Genomic DNA, 21,215 nt, shown 5'->3' with positions numbered 1-21,215 from the left:
GGCTTCACTGTGGTCAGGAACTCCAGGCAAATGAGCACACAGTACCCAGCAACTGTTTTGGAGGAATGAAGGCAACACCCTCTGGAGGTCAAAGGTTCAGATGTTCAGGAAGATAGAGAAGTTCAGGATACAGAAGTTTGAAAAGATACAGAAGTATACAAAGATACAGACAGACGTTTGGGGAGAATGGTGAACATGGAGAAAAAAAAACCAATATAGACTTCTACTTGAATTAAGAAAAGTAAAGTGAATTGCTTAAGAACAACTGAATGAATTGCCTTACCACATAAAATAAATCACTGAGGCTTTAGGAACTGCTTTGGGGAAATACAGATGGTCAAGATGACTCGATGTTACTGACTGTAATACCAAACTGTCTGGCAATGGTGATTGCCATCAAACATTAACAGTTGATGTCACTTAACTACTTTTGGGCACCTATTAGGGACCCAGAGAGAAGAACGCAAAAGAAACAGGAGGCTCCGACCTCAAATGTTGAAGTGTTATATAGAAGACAAGGCTTGACACACCTGAAACACAGGAGTTTAAGAGAACATAAAGGCTAGAATATATGGCATCTTACCTCAAGATTTCAGTAACATAGAAGCAACTGAAGGCTTTTGCATCTCTACTTATGACTTTAGAGGATTCTGTTTCCTAAATTGGACCAGCCTAAAAGGGAAAATATAAAACTCTGAGTATTACCAACAGCACTTTTTTGCCCAATGAAACTCAATATATCCAAGCCAGAAACATAGAGAATAAAATTAATTTTGGCCAATTGGTAAGCACTAGAGGGCTTTAAACATCATCTGTATCCCCCCAGGCATTCTAACATGAAGTTGAATACAAAGAGAATGTCCCAGAATGTTGAATTACCTTTTACCCACACAGTGTGGACTTGAGATCACGTGGATAAAAATGACAGCAAATAGAGCAACGGGAGAATAAAATATTACAATGTTGTGCTTTATTAAAAAATGTTAGAAGAGAGATGTTTGCTTTAAATTTCATAAATAGTACTTCCTTAAGCTCTTAATTGTTCATATAATACTTGGAATCTAAAGGCGAAAATAAAGTTAGGATAACATAAATAATTCGTTAACAAAGTAAACACAACCACAATCGAATGTATGAATGAACAGAAGTTACATGAAATGATTCCAGGGTCTATTTTTATTATTCCCATGTCTTTAGAGAAGGAGGAAGCTGTTTAATCATGCAATTGCTCAGATATTCCTGCAATGCAAGTTTCAATTCTCTGCATCTTTATACAATTGCAATTTTTTAAAAGATAGAGCTTTATCAGAAAAAAAAAAGGCAGTCCTAATACAATCCAGAAATATTTTCGAGGTCAAAGCTTACTTTCACATACATGGAGTGAAAAAATTTAACTTAACTGAAATGCATCAAAGCATGCTCATTATTATATACACCCATGCACATTTCGGACGTTCCATATTACTTTTCCTGGACACCCAGGTGGGTTCTAAGGAAAACTCTAATGGATTATGTTTCATCTACACAGCTAAAAGAAGGAGAATTGCACTCTCCTAACTTGGTGGTGGTTTCTCACTCAAATTTGAGATTAAAGAGGTTTAAGTTCTTGCAATCACAGCTCTTTAGATCACATCAATGAGTCTTCACAGACTTACCTTCACGAGAAATTGTACAACTGAAGAGATGAGAGAACAATGATATCCTCTTTAATTAGAGGTTTTGTGGATCCATTCTGTGGATATTATAGACATCCTTCAACTTGATTCTGACACATTTAAGGCAACTGAGGAAAAAAAGGTAAACGGATCCCCTAACAACTTTAGCTATGCCTCTCATTAATCACTATTTTCAAGGGGCCATAGAACTTCCTGTGGTTAATGGTTAACACCATCTGGTGGCCTGCAGGACAAGTGGCAAACGTAGACTATTAGGGCTCAAGGAGTCTTGAGAGGCCACTTACATCCATCTCTCTGCCTTTAGGCAGAAGTGGGGAAATATGAGATGCTATCAAATTTTTGAAGACTTTCAAGAAAGTAGATTCTAAGACATAAAAACAGTAACTCCAAAAACACTTCAGTGTCTAGCAACCCGCATCATCAACTCTCACTGTCATTGTCAAGATATTTTAAATCTGTGAGCCTGGAAAATAGATGCACGACACAACAACTAATCTCTGGATGTCAACACGCTTGCCAATTGTGTGACTCCCCAGAAAATATACACAGCTCATATCTGCACTGTAAAAAAAGAAGTGCTCAAAGCCCTCATCATTTCTAAAGGGGTTCTAAGCCAGAATGACTTCCACTCTCTTGAGAATAAAATATTGATTTCAGGAGAGTGGAACCACCTGTCCCATTTCTATTTACCAGGACTAGTCAAGATTTGAGATTTTCAAATTTTATTGTTCTCTTTGTTTCTTCTCTTTGAAATTTGTTTTTACATTGGAAACATCAATGTGAACATGTGCTTTAAGGATTTGAAAAGAAACACACCCTTTAAATGCTAACTGTGTCTATAATTATTTAGCACCTGCTCAAATAAAGCAAGAATTGCTCCAAACGAAGAGTGTTGCTTATTTTTGTTGATCATAGGATCCTGGAGAATAAGGTGGGATTTTGGAGGTGAGAGGAAATAAAGCCCTGAGAGTATGACAAGGAGAAACTAGGTTAAACTATGGTAGTTGCAAATCAAAAATATCACAAGCCAATGACTGTATTCTTTGTTTTTCTTTGATCACATCAAATCTCAATTCATATCACAAATTATATCACACTGTGGAGTTCGTTGCTCTATCAATCCCAGTTCATACCTGAGAGCCCTGGGTGACATCATGTTCTTAACCAGATGTGCCTTGAAGAATAAATTGAGGAAACAGAACGTAAGATGGTTACAGACCTACAAGTCAGGATATAAAAAGATCTGTGGCTATTCCAAAACAGATGTTTACGGTGAAAAGAAGCTGCCCGAGAATTTCCATGGAAAGAATAGCAGAAAGAAAAGAAGTAGAAGGAGAAAGTAGAAACATTTAAGAAGACATACAAAGAAGAATGGAAATAAAAGCAAAGGGAGAAGATGGCAGCATCAATCTGTGTGTGGTGAGATGGAAATGTGACTTCCAGGGAAGACGAATGCACGTGTGTCTATATGTAGGTGCATGTGTGCGTGCACATGTACAGAGTATGAGGAAAAGAGCTTGGGATCTGAAATCTGGATTCAAAACACCTGTATTTTGAACCCAGATTTAGCCTTCTCTGGTGACATGACCATAGGTACATGTGTTAGTTTGCTAGGGCTACCAAAATAAAGCACCACAGACTGCTGGTGCTAGCTAAACCAACAGAAATTTATTTTCTCACACCTCTGGAGGCTAGAAGTCCAAGATCAAAGCGTTATTAGAGTTGGTTTCTTTCAAGGCCTTGTAGATGACCATTATTCTTCTCCCTGTGTCTTCACATGGTTTTCCCTCTGCACCTGTTTGTGTCCTAATTTCCTTTTATAAGGACACCAGTCATATTGGACTAGAACCTACCCTAATGACTTCATCTTCATTTAATTATCTCATTAAAGGACTGATCTCCAAATACAGTCACATTGTGAGGTACTGAGGGTTAGGACTTCAACATAACGTTATGTAACCTTTTCAAGGTCCTTTTTTTTAAAAAAAAAAAAGAGAGGATTATAATAAGAAGTAACTCAAAATGCTGTTGTAATGACTAAATGAAGTAATACATTTTAAAAGTTAAATGTTCAACAGCAGTAAAATGGCTAATTACATAATGTTCAAACAACTGAATATTATGCAAAAAATTTTAATCACATAAGAAAATACCTCTTATATTAAGTACTTAGAATACACAATTCTTCTTAATATGTGTGTGAACATATTTAAATATATTTAGTTTGTAACAAAAAATATTTATTGAAAGGGGCTTCCCTGGTGGCGCAGTGGTTGAGAGTCTGCCTGCCGATGCAGGGGACAGGGGTTCGTGCCCCAGTCTGGGGGGATCCCGTGTGCCGCGGAGCGGCTGGGCCCGTGGGCCATGGCTGCTGAGCCTGCGTGTCCGGAGCCTGTGCTCCACAACGGGAGAGGCCACAACAGTGAGAGGCCCGTGTACTGCAAAAAGAAAAAAAAAATTTATTGAAGGACAACACAATAAGATGTTAATGGCTAAGTGTGGGTGGAGAAATTATTCAGAGATGATCTTTGTTCTTCCTGTATTCATCTATATTTTCTAAGTCATCTACAATGTGCATGCATTTGTTTTATTTTATTTTGCATCAGGATAATACTCATCTTTAATTTTTTTTTTTTTTTTTTTTTTTTTTTTGTGGTACACGGGCCTCTCACTGCTGTGGCCTCTCCCGTTGCGGAGCACAGGCTCCGGACGCGCAGGCTCAGCGGCCATGGTTCATGGGCTCAGCCGCTCCGTGGCATGTGGGATCCTCCCGGACCGGGGCACAAACCCATGTCCCCTGCATCGGCAGGCGGACTCTCAACCACTGCACCACAAGGGAAGCCCTCATCTTTAATTTTAAAAGTCAAGTATACTATCAGACTCCAATCCTCCTCATTCTCAACTCCTACTACATGAGTGACTGCTTTTGACTCTTCTGCCTGTGTCTTTCGATAGACATTTATCTCCATGTTTCTAACAAAGGTTTAAACTTTTTTTCTTGATATTCACATTTTTTTTTTCTATTGACTATCTACTCTGGGCAATGAGGAATTAGGCCTCTTACACTTACAGCCCCTAATCTTCCAGACATTGTCTATCTCCTAGCATCCTAATCTAGTTTTATTACACTGTTATTAATTAAATAGATATTCAGTGTTCACATTTTATGACAAATAAAAACTCCTTTCTCAGTTCTAAAAATTTGTTGACATCTGTTAGCAATTGTCTTCTCCTCTCCCCAAAACCAGCTTTTTAAATGGAAAAGGAAAAAACTGTATTTTAATTACAACCAGTCTTGAAAAAATAAACATGAGGATGATTTATCATATAGTTTACTGACATACGTAAATATATACATATGATAGTGTTAATATACACATCTATGCTTAAATCTTGGCTTTGCCACTTACTAGCTGTATGGCTTTGGAAAAGATACTTAACTTTTCTGATGCTCAGTTTTTCTCATTTGATAAATAATAATACTGCCTGCCTTGCATGGTCGTAGTTTGAAATGAAAATGATGTGTATAAAATGACAATAATGTATTTAGAACGTACTAATGGCTCAAACCAGGAAATCAGTATATATCAATAGTTGATTTTATTAACATAAATATCAGTTATAATTTTAAGTTACTTTGTATAAATATATGATATGAAAATCTGAGACTACCATGTTTCAAGTCAAACAGTGCAAAAAGAGATCAGGAAACTACTAAGAAATTTTTTTGCCCATTTCCTGGTGGAGATATGACTTAATTAGAGTGAAACTGGCCATTTTATTTCAAAGTGTAGGTAATTTGGAGGTATAAATAGCTAGCACTGCCCCTAGTATAGTCCAGATGGTCTTATCAGATCTTATCAAGTTTCTTGTACATTAAGAAACTGAGTTTAATGAGCCAACAACACCCTAAAACAGGCTTGCAATAAACTCAGCAAACGTACTGGCAGCCCTCCAAGTGTGTGAAAAACAATCTCCTCCCCTCCTGTGACAAAGAAGGCGATCTTGACTCCAGAGCCTTACTTACCTTTGGCAGACAGGTGAGTGGTCCTTGGAAGGGCTGTTGTAAAAATGTTTTTGAAACCCAATACCTTAAAGCAGCGGAGAGACTTGGGCATTATTTTTTTCATCTGGGGACAAAAGATCCAAAGAAGAGTCTTCCCTCCCTTAAACCACTGGCTTGAGAAAGGAAATGAAGAATAGACATTGGTGGGGAGATGGGAAGAAAGAGTTGGCAGAGGGCAGAGGAGGGCTTTTCTGAGGAAGGAAGGAAAGAAGCAATAGAAGGAGGAAGGGAGGGAGGGAGGGAGGAAGCGTGGGTAGGGAAATGTCCTCTCTTGATTCTCAGTGTCTGATCCATCTCCCTCACGGATGTCTCATTCCTCCCACAGACCAGAGCAAGCAAGGAGGCCCTTCCATCCTCCCAGTTCCATTAGAGTCCAAAATAAATCGATTATATTCAATCGATATATATTCCTTTAACCCTAACATAACTAATTCTGTCTATTCTACTTGACTCTGCACTCCTTAAGGGCATAGAACATAGCTAATGGTCTGCAAATCAACAATACTTACACTCTCTGGCACATAGTAGGTACTAAATAAACAAACATTTTCCTATTAAAACATTTTAGGGCCCATATGCTCTATTTTTTCTCATGAAGTCCATTGTTTATCCTGGGGTGGAAAAAATTTTAGCTTATATGTTAATAATAAAATTTTCTATTTGGTCCTACATAATAAAAAGATGAGTTAAAAGCCCATTTTCTATAAAAAACTTGGGTCTTCCGCTGATGAATGGGTGTCTGCTGGTGGATAGAGAGATGTCCTTAGCTGAGATTGACTTTTTGAAGCGGTGATGGCAATACCTACCCTCAGAGAGGCAGGTGAGTTCAGGGAGTATGATTACTGTGGAATATCATTCAGGAAGTCATTGAACTCTTATTCTAAATAGTGAAAACATTAAATAAAGGAAAGATCAAGGTACCTCATTGAATTTCAGAGTTTTGATGATATATAAAACAAATAACTATAAAGCTAAATTTACTTTGGCTTGTTACTCCTTTAAGGAGAGGAGAACCTGAAAGTATTTTTAAATAAGTAAATATTGAGTTAGGTTTGGAAAAGAATTATTAGAATTGTAATAAAGTTCCCCATTTTGACTTTTTCCTATTTGGATATTGGTCAACGAAGTAGAGTTTGTAACAGAAATCTAAGTAGGGATTAATCTGCACCTGCCTCTACCTCCAGAACTATAGTGGTTTTATTTACATGACTGCCTCTAGGGAATTAAGAATAGATGTTAAAGAGAACTTTTAAGACCAGGATGGGAGAATAAGTTTGCCCAACACCTATGGGTAAGATAAGGGTGTCCCAGCTGGGGGAATAGTGAAATCACCCTAAGGTAGGAGAGAATCAAATGACGTGAGTTTTGGGGGATACTCAGTGAAGTCAGGATGAGTCATGTAGTGCCTTCATTCATCTTCTGGTATTAGTCTTGGGTAAGTTACTCTGAGTCCTCAAAGGAGTGCTGTCACATTGAAGGTTCAGACTACATATAAGATACTAGACAAAGATCTCAGGTTACTGAGAAGCAGTGTCATGCAAGGTTGGGCTGAGAAAGCTTAGTCCAGGAGTTGAGACATAACCATCCTCCATCTTCAGAGGTCCTTGTGGAGATTAGAGTGAAACATCAAACACGAAGTAGCAGCAGATGGGGACAAAGACACAAACAGAGGTAGTTGTAGAAGCAACATCCACTGAACGAAGCCACCAAGCACCAAGACTGCAGGAAAAATTTAATGACTACCAGGGAGAGTGAGAATCCATCCCATCAGGGGAAGGAGAGAAGATAATGAGGAATCAATGCCTTAATAACTTTACTAGGTGGGTACTTAGATGCAAAGGTTAAGGTAACAATAGTCTCATTAGCTGTCTACAATGCTAAAGTAACCAAGAAGAACAAGAGTTACGTCTATTTACTTAATCACATATGTTAAGTTTCTCAACAAATTATGTGCCAAGCACTGTGCTATGTGCTGTGTATAAAACACTTAGAAAAACAGACAAGGTTCCTGCCCTCCTTGAGCTTACAGTCTTGGGCTTAAATATCCCTTATTAACAGTGCTGCTGGTTTTATTGCGGCAGACAACCCAAGTTCTTCTGCAGTTTTAAGATTCACCCGTTATGAAAAAGGTAAAGAGAAGTTAACGAAATGGCCACAAAGAGACCTATATGGTGATTTTACCACCAACCTGAAGATACACTTGCTTTAAAACTGGAGTAACTTGAATTAGAAGAAAACATACTACTACTAAATGTAATACTATATCACTTCTAAAAAGGAACTGGTTTAAGTGGTGATGTCCTTGTGTAGACTGAAAATGGAAATTCACTAGAACTCCAATCCTAATTGCACTTGGAAAATATTTGCAGCCTCCTAGAGTTGGAAAGTCATGACCTAGTATGAGAGAAAACCCAGTCTCTTGCATCTCTTGCTCCTCTGTTTATTTATTCACTCGTGTAGCAAATATTGATTGAGTACCTGCTACATGCCAGGCACAGTTGTAAGCACTTGAGATGCAGCGATGAACAAGACACAAATCCCTCACTCTCATGACATTTAAATTCTAGTGGGTAGGAAAGACAAGAGAAAATAAGAAAAAGTAAATAAATAAAGTTCCAGTAGTGGTAAGTGCAAAGAAGCAGCAGCAGCAGAACAGGAGGTAGCGACCGGGGAATGGAAAGAAGTTAGAGACAGAGAAGCAGGAAGGGGGTGGGAGGATGGGGACTCTATTACCCAGAGCTGCCCAGGAAGGCCTCCTTGAACAGATGCCTGAAGGTAGCGAGGGAGTGAGCCATGCGAAGATCCAGAATTACGGGCGTGTGAAGCCTGAAGCAGAACCGGTGTAGCCAAAGCAGAGTGAGGACAGAACGGTAGGAAATCTCATGACAGGGGCTAGATCCTGTTGGACTGCGTAGATTTTACTGAGGCATTTTCATTTCTCCCTCTGTTTGTTTCTTCTGCTGTGTTGTGTTGTATTTTTTTAATGACGCGAAGCTGTTGGAGCGTGTCTGCGCTGGAGAGTGACAGCTCCTCTTTTTAGCTGCCAGGGCTTTCTCAATGGCACATTTTATGAGCACTTCTTCCAGACTGGGCTCTCTGTAAATTTTGTGTGTTGCTGAAAGCGATCCTGGACACCCACAGCCCAGCTTCCCACCTCATGCAGGTAAGAACTTCCCTCAAAAGGGGCCATTCATTAGACTTTCTAAGGAGGGTTCAAAAAGTTATGGGGGACGGAGGCATTTACAAAGATGGTGTGGCTAGAAGAGGAGGGAGGGAGCCCAGGTATCCCTGTCACCATGACAATGGGAAATCAGGGTGTGAGTGCCGGAGAGTAGTTTTCACCTGTTTGTATTAACAGGGCTTCCTCCAGGACGCTTTACCTCAGTGAGTGGCAAGCCTGCTCTCCTGGCCACATCCAGGATATACTGGTGCTTTTTCATCCTGCGGGCACACTGTAGCTGGGAGTGGTGTAACAGGCCAGGTCCATTAAACGGAATAACAGTAGCTACTGTTACTGAGCGCCTATCAAATGCTAGTCACTGTGTACTTAAATATATGATCTCTAATTTTCACAACCATTCCCTAAGATACGATCTCTGTTTGATAGATGAGGACCCTGAAGTAGAGACAGATGGCAGAACTCACCCAGGTTCACACAGAAGTGCCAATGCCAGGGTTTGAGCCCAGAATTGCCTGACTCTGAAACTTGAACTCTTTGCCTTCTACCATGCTGCCTCCAAATAGGTCAAATGACTAGAAAAAGAAGATTTCAGTTCAGAATTGTCATTGTAGATTGTTTCCACCAGTTTATTTTATGTAGAACTCCAAATGGGTCAAATTTCATAATCATGAAATTCAAGAGAACCTCTGTGCCATTTTGTTATAGGGCAGCTGCCTTGGAATTTGTGTCATAACTTATTATGTTGGCTATTTTTGAAATAAGTAGACCTCAATTGAAAATGGGAGGATTTATCATATATAATTTTTAAATAAATAAATAATTTCATTTAATGAACTTCTTAGGGCCTGAAATTGCTTTATTCCATATAAATTTCATTAAAACACAGACCTATAGCTAAAGCAGAGAAGAGAGTATAATTTGAGTGTTATTTACAATTAAGGCTACTATTTTTCTGCTCACAGACTCTGGCTCAGGACTGCCTCACTTCTCCACCCACGGTTTTGTCAATTCCGTGAAATATTTTTTCCACTCTTTTTTAAAAATTTTATTTTATATTGGAATATAGTTGATTAATGTTGTGTTAGTTTCAGGTGTACAACAAAGTGATTCAGTTATACATATATTTGTATATGTATATGTATTCTTTTTCAAATTCGTCTCCCATTTAGGTTATTACAGAATATTGAGCAGAGTCCCCTGTGCTATACAGTAGGTCCTTGTTGGTTATCCATTTAAAATATAGCAGTGAGTATAAGTCAATCCTAAACTCCCAAGCTATCCCTGCCCCTCCACCCTTCCCACTGGTAACCATAAATTCATTCTCTAAGTCTGTGAGTCTGTTTCTGTTTTGTAAGTAAGTTCATTTGTATCATTTTTTTTAGATTTCGCATATAAGCGATATCATATGACATTTGTCTTTCTTTGTTTGACTTACTTCACTTACTATGATAATCTCCAGGCCCATCCATGTTGCTGCAAATGGCATTATTTCATTCTTTTCAATGGCTGAGTACTATTCCACTGTGTATATACCACATCTCTTTATCCATTCCTCTGTTGATGGACATTTAGGTTGCCTCTATGCCTTGGCTATTGTAAACAGCGCTGCAGTGAATATTGGGGTGCATGTATCCTTTTAACATTGTGCTTCTCAGAGCATAACTATCTATCTCTCTCTTCTCTGTCTCTGTCTCTGTCTCTGTCTCTCTCTCTCTCACACACACACACACACACACACACACACACACACACACACACGTCTTCTACAGAGAAAGTTAACTCTCCATGGAAGATTTTTGGGGCAGAATAGGATGCATTTTTCTCAGACCAACAAAACAGACAGAGGCCAATTACCAGGTTCTAGATCTGGTGTCTCACTAAGTTCTTCATGTAGATAAATGCTGGGAAAATATTCTCCAGGTAAAGATTTTGCCTCAGTGGCTATAGACTTTGACCCTCACTAAACTAGTCCTCACACACCAGTGAGCACTGGGTGACAGAACTAGAATATTACAGTAGAAGGAACCTTGAAAATAACCTCATTCAACCTCCACGACAAATAGAAGAAGACACTAAGGTCTTGTATAAAGGGTTAGAGGGTGAAATGAGACTGGAACTCAGGTCTTCTTACCTTGAGGAAACTTCCTCAACACACCATATTTTCTTTCTCCATGTTTTCTTGTTGTTGAATTCTCCTGAAACTACTTATTCTTGTGAGAACCTGAATTAGGAAGAACACATCTATATGAAAATCGTCGTCCTACCAACACCCTGTGATTTCCCTGGATGGAGCTCGTTTCTCGTTTCCCATCTTCCCAACTCAGTGATTGTAACCTTTTTCCTCTGAAATGCTGCAATGCCTGTGAACACTCACCTGTAGGGATTTCGGAATTCAGAACAAATCCTTGTTGAACAGGAAAAGAGATCAAGGGAACATTGCCCCTTCATGTGTAGAAATTTTATGGCATTTCTCCCAAGTGTGTAATATGTGTGTGGTTGTATTTTATGAAACTTTTATGAGAGCACTTCATTTCAGTTCTCCTGTTCCTTTTATGGTGGGCCTGATCCTATTATTTTTCTGTAACTGAAATTTTATTTTTAAATATTAAATTGTGATTATGAGAAAAGGTTCTTTATTCCAATGCACTCATGTACATGTAACTTCTTCTGACTTATGGGGAAGCAAGTCCCACATCAGAGCTTCAGCCCTGGCCCCATAATTTGCAAGCATCAAATGAAGCCTCATATTGCAATGCCAATTATAGTACCCAGGGATCTGCAGTATAATCGCCCAGTTACAAGGAAGGTAAAGAGGAGAGGAAATTACCATAATGGGCCACAGGATATACACAAGAGGATGCTCAGAGGCCTATATGGCCGATTTCACCACCATTCGAAAGATATGCTTGCGTTCCTCTGAAAATGTGCTCTCCTTGGTAGAGAGAGATGTTGTTGGCTCCGTCTCGGAGAAACTTGATCTTCAGCTTTTTTGGTAGCGATGGAATGGACTGAATTATTTATATTCTCTCATCTGAACTGTGAAATGGCCAACTAGGAGTTGGGAACGTTTTAGAAGCTGAACTTCAATGAACGAGTAGGTTGAAATATGGAAACATGGAAAGGGAGAGAGAAGAGCAGTCCAAGAGGAGGGAAACGAGTGAGCAGAGGTGTAGAGACAGAAAGACCTGTTTAAAAAGCAGCACAGTCCCCTTGGGCTAAAGTGTGGGAGGACACACTTCTGGCACACAGCCATTTGAACTGAGGCCCCCATTACCCAATGGAGCTTAGAGCCTGGCCTCTGGACCTTGATGAACAAGTTCATCTGAGGGGAAAGCTTTCTCTGATCCACTAAACATCTGTCCCTGGGCCAAGATTCCAGAAAGCCCTCTCTGAGGGATGAAAGAGACCTGGAACTCTTCCATTTTGATTCCTAGAATTTCTCCAATTGGCAGCAATCACAATTTCTTCTAGGATGATACCTAATAGAATATTGAACATAGGTGGCTTTTCCTCAAATCACTTGGCAATGGGCAAAGGATAACCCAATGTTTCTTATAAGAAATATTTGTTAAGTTCTTTAAATTCTTTTTTTAAAATATTCAACAAACAATTATTGAGCACCTACTGAATATGGAGATAGAAAAATAAATGACACACTCCCTTCTTGGAAGTGTTGGAGATGACAATCAGATATATAATTTTACGGAACTATGGAAAAATAAATGCTAGAGGAATGTGAATGAATCATGGGAGCCAGAGGAAGAGTGCTCACCCCACCTAGGTGGATGTAGGTGTGGAGGTCAGTGATGGGAACACCCACACTGAGTCATATGAGTGAACAGGATTTGACCAAGCAAATGGGGGCTGGGTGGGAGGGAGAGGGTATTCCAGGCAGGAGGGGTGGCAGCAAACTAGCAGAGGCAGGAAAGAGCGTGGTGTGAGTGGTGAGCATCAGACAGACAGAAGGTGCTGGAATGTAAAGCACCAAGTAGGATATAGTGTTTCCTATGGCTGCTGCGACCCACTGCCACGAACACAGTGGCTTAAAACAACATAAATTTGTTCTCTTTACAGCTTTGGAGGTCAGAAATCCAAATTCAGTTTCACAGGGCTAATGTCTAGGTGTCGGCAGGGCTGATCACTTCTGGAAGCTCTAGGAGAGAACCTGCTCCCTTGTCCTTTTTCATCGTCTGCTGTCGGTCTGCATTCCTTGGCTTTTGGCTCCTTCTTTGTCCATCTTCAAAGTGAATGACTCCAATCTCTGCTTCTGTCATCATATCGCCCTTCCCTGTGATTCTGCCTGTCCTCCCTTTTCCTTACTTCCTCGTTGACCTTCTTGCCTCCCTCTCATAAGGACCACTGTAAGTAGATCAGATCCACCCGGGTAATTTTAGGATAATCTCCCCATCTCAAGATTTAATTTAATCACAGCTGCAAAGTCCCTTTTTATAAGATAATATGGACAGGTTCCAGGGATTAGGATGTGAATATATTTGGGAGGCTATGATTCAGTCTGTCACATAGGGAAAAGCAGGAAATGAGTTTTAGGAAGCAAAAGGGAATCCAGAAAATGAGGGTGTTGTAAGCCACGGTAGGAGCTTGACTATAATCCTGTAGTCAGTGGGGAGCCATTGAAGGGTCATAAGCAGGGGAGAGATAGCACAGTAGAAGCTGGACTGAGGGGGAACTCGCTGGAAGCAGAGAAACCACCTGGGAAGCTCCTGTGAGAGTTGATAAGAAACACTGCTTATGCCTAAATATTAGACAAAGTGCTTCCCCATCCCCACATAAACCTATGGAGAAGATAAACAAACCTTATATGTGAATGTTTATAAATCCTTATTAGGGAGTTCTTTCAATTACCTTAGTTGGAACAACAAACCAGTACTTGATGATATGATTAATGATCAAACTGGGACACTTTTGAGATGGTCCTATTGATAACTACATAGGGACAACATGCTAAACCAGGACTGCCCCTGGCTAACAGGGCATATGGTCGCCCTATGTTTGGAGAAGGCACACTGGCCTGAAATGGCTTGAATCAGTGCTGGTTTGAGGTGTTAGAGAGGCCTCCTGACTGATTCAGTCAAAAAAAAGGCAAAGGCAATTAATCGAACTGCAGTAATTTTTCCTGGGATTATGACCTCACAATACAACTGTTGCATGGTGTTACAAACAAGCGTTTGAAAGATTACTTTTAAATGAATATATTAAGTGATTACATAGTGAGGATTACAATACACAGTTGAAAAAACCCCAGCTGCTTGATGGGTTCTTGTGACTTTAGGAACTGTTTCCAGAGACAGAATCACATTTGGATTCTAAAATACTGTGTCTCAAACAACACAGAATTGACCATGATTTGCTCTAGAAAACCATCTTAATTCTACGCTCCAGTGAGGAAAGAAACCCTGGTGTCAAAACTGCACGTGACGAGTTTGAATAAAACTCTTTCAGAAAACATGAGTGAGGATGTTGATTTCTAAATTAATATCTTTATAGCTTAAGTGCTATTTTAAATATACACGTGTAGCTAAATTAATAATTTAAATATAGACATTTGACTGTTGATTAAATTTGCCCCCCTCAAAAATGGTTGAGTCTGAGAGATTATCTCCCAGTTGAAAATCCAGGGGGCTCTATTTTAAATGCTCGTGCCTTCTAGTCTGACATATGCAGTATTTTGAGATTAAATGCTGTAGGATTTGTTAGGTAAGATGTAGGGTGAGGGAGAAGGATAGTCAGCTGGATGGGTGGTGGTATCACCAACTGAACTAATCAATGGCAGAGACATTTGTTTACAGGGATAGGGTGGGCAAAAGTATACTAGAAGTTCATCGTTGGTAGTGTTGAGTTTGAGATGCCTGTTAGGGCATGCAGAAGATTCTTGGCTATGGAATTGGTTAAGGATACAGGAAAGTTTATTTGCATTGGAACCACAGAGGCAAGACAGCCACAGAAAACTACAATAAAAAAGAAGAAGCATAGAGATCAAGCATGATGATACCAGAGAGGCTAGATGACCATAGGGTTTTATGTTTGGGGAAGTTAATAAAATAGACCCGGAATGTGTGGCACAGTACAATCAAGTGGCCTTGGGGTTTCTAATAGCACCGGTCTAAAGGGACTCCTATAGACATGAGCTAATACTCCACTGTAGTCAAACGTGGTAAAGCCAGCATGAGGCATCTGGTAGCCTGGGGCATGGTGAGACCAAAAGGGGTCAGGGTGAGACTAAAAGCAGTCAGGGGCCGTATCTGTAGGGTTGAGGCCAGATCAGGGACATATGACTTTTGGTTTCTTGGCTCTCAAAATTGAGGTGTGAAGGAAGAAATGGGGGGTACACACACACACACACAAACAAGAGAGAGAGAGAAAGGGAGAAGAGAGAGCAAGTGTAATTATTGTCACAGACAGAACATTTGTTCCCCCCAAAATTCATATGTTGACTCCCTAACCCCTAATGTGATGGCATTAGGAGATTAGGAGGTGGGGCATTGGGAAGGTAATGAGGTTTAGATGAAGTCATGAGGGTGGAGCCCCAATGATGGGATTAGTGCCCTTATAAGAAGACTCACCAGAGCCTCCTCTCTCCTCCATGTGATGATATAGCGAGAAGGCAAAGGTGGCCATTTGCAAGCCAGGGAAGAGAGCACTTATCAAGAAATGAATCTGCCAGCACCTTGATCTCACACTTCCCAACCTCCAGAACCCTGAGAAATAAGTGCTGTTGTTGTTTTTTTATGGCAGCCAGGGCAGACTAAGATAATTATACCTCAGGAATTGTTTGACTAGAGGGATTGTCATTCTGCCTTTTCAGTGTGTTGGGGCATCCCAGTTGCTAAAGAATGGGGACAGGAGCTTGGGGTTACCAGGAGCGACTATGGGTCTACATCCCATACTCACACTTCACCATCTGTGAGGCTCATTGTGATCAGAGGTGAGCATCACGATCCCCCCCAACCCCTTCTTGCTACCCAGAGTAAGGGAAGAGCCTGCATCTTGCCCTTCCTGACTTGTCAGAACCGTATGAGTTCCAAGACCTTGTTATGGAATGACTCTCCCTGAGCACTGCCCTGAGGTCGCTGGCCCTCCAGACAGGCACAAGCATCCTCTCTTTCCACAAACATCTGTTCTGTTGGGCCTCCAAGTGGGAGGGTGGGCGCTTGGTGGCTGCCTGGCTCAGAAAGTGCCCATTATGAGCAATGGATCATCTTGCATTCCATTAAGCATGTGATTACAGCCAGATGCTGTGGTGATGGGCATACAACAACTCCCTATAATAACCGTAATTACGATCCTGGTGTTTCTTCAGCTCAACATAACTCTGAACTTCTTAAGTCAGAAGAAATTTGAAAAAATTGCTTCTTAGAGGCTGCAATCAAATGGAGAAGGAGAACTTTCTTTATAAAGGGGGAAAATTCCTCCCTGACATTTTGGCTAATGCACAGCTTTGCCCTGACAGTGGCATGGTTCTGGAGACCAGAATGAGCACAGCTCTGGCTCCACACACCTACTCTTATTTCTCTGCTTCCCTGTGCTTTGCTCTGCCTGGTTCCTCCTCAGCTGCTTCTCCTGGCTGGAAAGGAAAACAAGCACCTGCCTGCCCGTCAGCTCCCATGCCCCCCACTGTGGGAGTTTGACAAGTGGAGCACCTCCCCTGCCCACTCGGGTGAAGATCTTGGAATACCCAGGGAGAGGGGTCGTTCGACGCTGAAATTGGCTGTGTGCTGTGATGACTGACAGCCACCTGGGCCTGCCATTCTTGTGGATCCAACTATTTGTGGAACACGGGGCTGTTTAGGGGATATTTGTGCACACGCGAAGTCTTTACTTGTAGGAGCACATTTAAAGGAGCTGGAAACCCAGTCTGTGAAGAAATATGTTGCCTTCGTTTTCTAGGGTTGCCATAACTAAATACCGCTCACTGGGTGGCTTCGGTAAGGCATTTATTGTCTCACAGTTCTGAAGGCTAGAAGCTGGAGATCAAGGTTTCGGCAGGAGTAGTTCGTTCCAAGGGCTGTGAGGGAGGGATCTGCTCCAGGCCGCCTTCCTTGGCTTGTAGATGAATGTCTTCTCCCTGGATTATCTTCACATTGTTTTCCCTCTATGCATGTCTTTCCCTTCACATGTTTCTTTGTTTTTAAGGACACCAGTCAGATTGGATTAGGGGCTCACTCTTCTTCAATATTTTAACTCCAATCATTTTAACTAATTACATCTGCAATAATACCATCTCCAAGTTCTGAGGTACTGGAGGTCACATTGTGAGAACATCAACATATGAATTTGGGGGAGGACATAAATTCAACCTATAACATGCATTGTGAGCCTACCATGTGCCCGGCACTGTGCTGAATTCAGAGGATACACTTGAACAAGAAGGCAGTTTCTACCCTCCCAGAGCTTGGCAGGAATACAGAGAGTAAAGGGGAAAATTACACAATAAAGTGATCAATAGATAAAGTGATCAACACTGCAATAGGGCCCTAGGAGGGGCCACGGGAAATCACAGGAGGAGCTCCAACCCAGCTCAGGAGCCTGGGGAAGGCAGTCCCCGAGGAGGTGAGGCTGAGGCTGAGGTCTGGAGGATGATAGGAGCTCACCAGGGAAAGGTGGGGCAGAGCAGAGAGATATGCCAGGTGGATGTGACTAAAAGAGCCGAGGTCCAGAAGGGAGAAGGACTGTGGCCTACAGAGAGAACTAAAAGAAATTCCGCAGGGTTGAAGTATAGCGTGTGAGGGTGTTTCCTGGGGGTTAAAGAGACGAGGAAAAGGAGGACCAGGACAATGGTGGAAAGAAAATGATGCAGGGCCTTGTAAGCCCCCTGAGGGAACTTGGGAGCCACTGAAGAATGCCATTTAGGGAACGACCCAATCAGACTTAAGATTTAGAAACACCCCACTGGCTGCTGTCTGGCGAGGAGGGGAACAGGAAAGAAGACCACTTAGAGGGACATTTCTGTGGCCCAGGAGAGAGGTGACTGTAGCTTGAACGAGGACAGTGGCAGAAGATGGACGTTTTGATGCCCACTCATCCTTCACATCCCAGCCCAGTCTCCTGGGATCTCACAGGGCCTCCACCCTCTCCCACCTGCCACTTCCCTTGTTTGTGTGAAGGCTTGATACCAATCTCTCTTCTATCATTTTATTTTTCAAATACTCACATGGAATTTACCATGTGCCAGGCACTGAGTGCATTAGAAATTATAATTCATGTAGGTGTCAAAAAGTAACCATGAAGCAGATGCTATTATTATCCCCATTTTACACAGGGAGACAAAAAGACCTTGTCAAGGGTCACAGAGCTAATGGTGGCAGCACCCGCCCGCGACCTCCGGCTTCAGAGTCCACACTCTTAACCATGACCCTACCCTCTATCCTACAAGCAGGCGTCGCTTCGTCATCCCACCCAGCAGAACGCCAGGCGTGCAACAGGCCCTTAATAAATACTTGTTGAATGAATGTTGGCGACGATCAGATGTGTATGGTGGGTGACAGAGGTTGGGGGGCAGGTGTCAAAGGTGACTTCCAGGACTTTCAGCTTGGGTGGGAGGTGAGGCTATTCACTGAGCTGAGGATCATGAAGGCGGAAGCTGTTACAGGGGCTGTGGAGGGAAAGCGACTGGGACATCCTGATGGGACACGGCGCTTCTTCCACCCCGGGCATCTGGAGCCTTGGGGCCCCCCTCAATAGTTTCGTATCACCGCTGCCTTGGTGAGAATAACATCAATCTGAAACTTTTTCGGCCTTACCCCATAACAGCTGAATAACAGCTATTAGCTTTGGACTCTAGGCATTTTTATGAGATCTTAGTTCCAGGGCTTGAGGTTTGGCAAAAAGAGCATATTATTCACACACAAAACAACTACATTAAAATAGCATTAAGAGTCTGGTTTACACTGACAAAACATAGGAAATTCAGAATTATGGGGAAAAGCCTGTCCTGAGTTCACCCTCACCACTAGCCTGGTGTGGCTCCTTCTGCATTGAGGGTGGAGAGAAAGGTCCCCACTGAGCGGAAGGAGCACTGGGGAAATACGAGGCAGCCCAGGTGAGGGTGGAAGGAGGTGGAGGAAGGGCCATTACAGCAAGGACCATGGTCCCGGGGCCAGGCCCACTCCCTGGAGCCTGTATGGTGATGCAGGCAGGAAGCGCCGGCCCTGGAGGTCACAGCCCAATCCCGGGGCCAGGAAAACATGTCAGCACCTGCCTCTGGCTCCTCTGGGCTAGAGGCCTCCTTCAATGAGACATTCACATCTTTGCCCCATGGGGAGGAAGCCTTATATTTCCATCCCTCTGCTGAACTTGGACACAGGAGAACTCACAGGCAGATACATTGCTTCCCCACCTAATTCTCATCTTTTCAAGGAATTGAGGAGGAAGAAACTCAATAATGGGTGAACAAAAAGTGTTGGCTGTGTTTCCACACGGAAGCGTGGCTGGTTATAGCCCTGGGGGACCACTCTGTTAAGTAAGTTTGAGAATTTAAATAATCTTGATTTGGGGTTGCATTGAGAGTTGGGGAGAGAAGTAAGGAAAAGAAATTCCCTCCTCTTGGCCAAAAAAGACCTTTCTCTATTTGAGAGGAGGTGGAACCATTTGTCACTCACTTACTTGCTTGCTTTATTTATTTATTTATCTATCTATCTCTCTATCCGTCCAGGTTTATTGAGGTATAATTGACAAACAAAATTGTAAGATATTTAAAGTGTACAACATGATGATTTCCCATATATACTCACTGTGAAAAGATTTCCTCTGTGGAGTTAATTACCACGTTCATCACCTCACATAGTTATCTTTTTTGTGTGCGTGAGAACACTTTAGTTCTACTCGCTTGGCAAATTTCAATTATATGATACAGTGTTATCAATAATAGTCACCATGTTATACATTAGGTCCTCAGACCTTATTCATCTTATAACTGACAGTTTGTAGAATTGGTTCTTCGGATGTACTTTGGGAAGAAATTTCTGTAATTCTAGGATTCACCAGGGCATTTTGGGTAAGAACTTCCCCCAAGCTTTTGAAAATAAAGTGTAATCCAAGAGCTCGAAAATGAGTCCGGTTGGTTTTAAATATGGTGAGTTACCCCATTTAACCAATTTTAAAATGACAAAATACAGTCCTTGGAGAAGCTGCCATGGTCTAGCCTAAAGTGACAGGGGTGGCAGGGATAGTGAGACACCCTTCCATATACAAGAACCCCAAAGGGATTTTGTAAAATAAAAATAAAATGTGATGTTAATTCCACCAAGTTATTGCCCTCTTCCAATAGCTTTTGAATTTCATTAAACTGTTCATCCTCCCAGTTTCTCAGCGATTAATCAATCTCTTTTCTCTGCCCTACAATTACTATTCACCAGAATAATAACCAAATGGATGGGCTCATTTAACCCTTACAGTAATCCTATGAGGTAGCTACTCTTGTTATCCCCGCTGATAATGTAACGATGTTATTTATCACTGTGATCTGTAATGATGTTAGGGTATTGACCAAGGTCACACATAGTGGTGAAGCTGGAGTTGGAACCCCATGTTCCAATTAAGCTGGCACTTAGCCATCCATCCCTCCCCAGACCTGAGTTGCCTGTTAAAACCAGCTGGGAGACATCCAGAGCCATAGAGCTCATGACTCTTCCAGAAGTTCTCATCTTAGCTTGAGAAACCCTTTTCTCTATTAACCAAATGAGGGATAGAAAAAGCAATTGTGCTCATTTCTAAATTGTTCAAAGTGACTTTAAAAATCATGTCTTCTTGAAAGCACATTGAAGGCCCATTTCATTTACCTTTCTTCTCAAATGGGAAAACTGAGAGGGTTTTATGCTACCAGCTCAAAAGCTGAGCTGGGGATAAAAGTGCAGGAAGACTCAGGCTTAGCAAATGACCTGGCATCAGGACTTCCCTAGTGGTGCAGTGGGTAAGACTCCACACTCCTGATTTATGGGGCCCTGGTTCGATCTCCGGTCGGGGAACTAGATTCCACATGCATGCCACAACTAAGAGTTCACAAGCCACAACCAAGAAGCCCGCATGCCACAACTAAAAGATCCCACGTGCCGCCACTAAGATCCGGCGCAGCCTAAATAAATATTTTTTTAAAAAAAGGAAAGAAAAAAGAAAATGACCTGACATCACTTTTCCAATACACTATAAAATGTTAATAATTCTGAGTAATCTGATTGAAAATGCATTAAAGTACAGGACAGGAGGAGGCTGAGAGAAAGTCATTTTTTGTGCCCCTCCTGACCTGTCATTTAGCAAAGCAGGGACAACTTTGGCTCTG

At 41.6% G+C, this 21,215-nt stretch overlaps 1 protein-coding gene across 4 annotated transcripts in view; it reads right to left on the bottom strand.

The window, feature by feature from the left end:
• Window positions 1-626: 626 nt before the first annotated feature.
• The window catches only part of ADAT2 (adenosine deaminase tRNA specific 2), an 88,933-nt gene continuing 68,344 nt past the window's right edge, over window positions 627-21,215 (bottom strand). For 2 of the 4 annotated variants that reach the window (XR_009521906.1, XR_009521907.1), the window contains one exon: window positions 10,470-11,144. The gene's annotated coding sequence lies outside the window, so the exon portion shown is untranslated. Of the gene's footprint in view, window positions 673-9,112; window positions 9,496-10,469; window positions 11,145-21,215 lie in introns of those variants that run through there. The other 2 variants (XR_009521908.1, XR_009521909.1) reach the window with 2 other exon arrangements.

This window comes from Delphinus delphis, chromosome 14 (genome assembly GCF_949987515.2).
Source record: "Delphinus delphis chromosome 14, mDelDel1.2, whole genome shotgun sequence".
Lineage (NCBI taxonomy): Eukaryota > Metazoa > Chordata > Mammalia > Artiodactyla > Delphinidae > Delphinus > Delphinus delphis.
Note: the sequence above shows the minus strand (reverse complement) of the source record. Positions and strands in the feature narration are given on the sequence as shown.